Source organism: Oncorhynchus nerka, linkage group LG22 (assembly GCF_034236695.1).
Source record: "Oncorhynchus nerka isolate Pitt River linkage group LG22, Oner_Uvic_2.0, whole genome shotgun sequence".
Lineage (NCBI taxonomy): Eukaryota > Metazoa > Chordata > Actinopteri > Salmoniformes > Salmonidae > Oncorhynchus > Oncorhynchus nerka.
Genome location: NC_088417.1, coordinates 38,268,495 through 38,270,992, shown reverse-complemented (window position 1 = coordinate 38,270,992; position 2,498 = coordinate 38,268,495). Strand labels below are relative to the sequence as shown.

The 2,498-nt window shown below is 44.6% G+C and overlaps 1 non-coding gene across 1 annotated transcript; it reads left to right on the top strand.

Moving 5' to 3' along the window:
• The first annotated feature begins 518 nt into the window (after positions 1-518).
• On the top strand, positions 519-591 carry trnaq-cug (transfer RNA glutamine (anticodon CUG)). Its single transcript has one exon. It is a non-coding gene; the product is annotated as a tRNA-Gln (tRNA).
• The last annotated feature ends 1,907 nt before the right edge of the window (positions 592-2,498 follow it).

Here is a 2,498-nt window from a genome sequence, read left to right as displayed (position 1 = left end):
AAACGTGATGAACAAAACGGAGCTATTTCGTCTACACAAATAATCTTTTTGGAAAAAATGAACATTTGCTATCTAACTAAGAGTCTCGTCATTGAAAACACCCGAAGTTCTTCAAAGGTAAATTATTTTATTTGAATGCTTTTCTTGTTTTTGTGAAAATGTTGCCTGCTGAATGCTAGGCTTAATGCTATGCTAGGCTATCAATACTCTTACACAAATGCATATTTTGAAAATCTGAGATGACAGTGTTGTTAACAAAAAGCTAAGCTTGTGTTTGAATATATTTATTTCATTTCATTTGCGATTTTCCTGAATAGGAAACGTTGCGTTATGGTAATGAGCTTGAGGCTATGATTACGCTCCCGGATACGGGATTGCTCGTCGCTAGAGCTTAAAAGAGACTTAGCCCCCCTATCCATGAATCTCTAGTGACGTCTCTGTTTTGCAATAACATGGAAATAGAAATAAACAAGGAAGTTTAATGGTGGGCAATATGAGATAAAGTAGTAGCAGACATTGGCCCAGTGGCCTAATGGATAAGGCATCAGCCTCTGGAGCTGGGGATTGTGGGTTCAAGTCCCACCTGGGTCTATTGGAATCAGTTTTTTTTCAACCAAAAGAAGATGGTGCCAAGGGAGATGGCAGCATCACAACTAGCTCTTAGAAAACTTTGAAGTATTTCGTTTTTTTATGTACTATTTTTTACATTATTAGCCGGAAAGAACTATTGGACATTAGAGTGGCGGTAACTCACCAGAACTACCAGCATTACGACCAGGAATACTACTTCCCTGGAGCAGATCCTTTGGTCACTATCCCCAGAGCAATTGAACTTATTCCAGAGGCCGACCCAAAACATCGCCGGCGGAGGAGAGGCACTCGAGGAGGCCTGCTGGTTCGACTTAGGATGCGCGCACACCATCCTCAGATTCCGTCTTTGGATAACAAAATTGATGAGCTTAGAGCAAGGATTTCTTTCCAGAGAGACATTGGGGCCTGTAACATACTTTGTTTCACGGAAACATGGCTCTCTTGGGATACTCTGTCGGAGATGATAAAGCCAGAAGAATTCTCAGTACATTGCTCAGACAGGACTAAATATCTCTCCGGGAAGCAGAAGGGCGGAGGGGTGTGTTTCCTGATTAACGACTCATGGTGTAATTCTAGGAACGTACAGGAACTCAAGGGCTTTTGTTCACCAGACCTAGAATATCTCATGTTTACTTCCCCCCTCAAGCTGAAACCTCGGCGGCCCTCAAATAACTTTTCTGGACTTTATGCAAACTGGAAACCACATATCCTGAGGCTGCATTTATTGTACCTGGGGATTTTAGCAAAACAAATCCGAGGACGAGGCTGCCGAAGTTCTATCAACATATCGACTGTCCTACTTGCGTTACTAAGACTCTCGACCATTGCTATTCAAACTTCCGGAATGCATACAGAGCCCTCCCCCGCCCTCCTTACGGCAAATCTGACCACGACTCCATCTTGCTCCTCCTGTCCTATAGGCAGAAACTCAAACAGGAAGTGCCCGTGCTTCATACTATTCAACGCTGGTCTGACCAATCGGAATCCACGCTTCAGGATTGTTTTGATCACATGGACTGGGATATGTTCCGGGTAACTTGCAAAATAATCTAGACCCATACACGGATATGGATAAGGAAGTGTACAGGAGATGTGGTACCCACTGTGACGATTAAAATCTACCCTTACCAGAAACCGTGGAAAGATGGTAGCATTCACGCAAAACTGAAAGTGTGAACCACCGCATTTAACCATGGCAAGTCGACTGGTAATATGGCAGAATATAAACAGTGTAGTTATTCACTCCGCAAGGCAATCAAACAAGCTAAACATCAAATCAAATCAAATTGATTTATATAGCCCTTCGTACATCAGCTGATATTTCAAGGTGCTGTACAGAAACCCAGCCTAAAACCCCAAACAGCAAGCAATGCAGGTGTAGAAGCACGGTGGAAAAACTCCCTAGGAAAAACTCCCTAGAAAGGCCTAAACCTAGGAAGAAACCTAGAGAGGAACCAGGCTATAAACATCAGTATAGAGATAAAGTGGAGTCGCAATTCAACGGCTCAGACACGAGACGTATGTGTCAGGGACTACAGACAATCACGGACTACAAAAGGAATACCAGCCACGTCGCTGAGACCAACGTCTTGCTTCCGGACAGGCTAAAGACATTCTTCGTACGCTTTGAGGATAGCACAGTGCCACCGAGGCGGCCTGCTACCAAGGACTGTGGGCTCTCCATCTCCGTGGCTGACATGAGTAAACCATTTAAACGTGTTAACCCCTCGCAGGGCTGCCGGCTGAGACAGCATCCCTAGCCGCGTCCTCAGAGCATGCGCAGACCAGCTGGCTGGTGTGTTTACGGGCATATTCAATCTCTCCCTATCCCAATCTGCTGTCCCCACATGCTTCAAGATGGCCACCATTGTTCCTGTACCCAAGAAGGAAAAGGTAACTGAATTTAA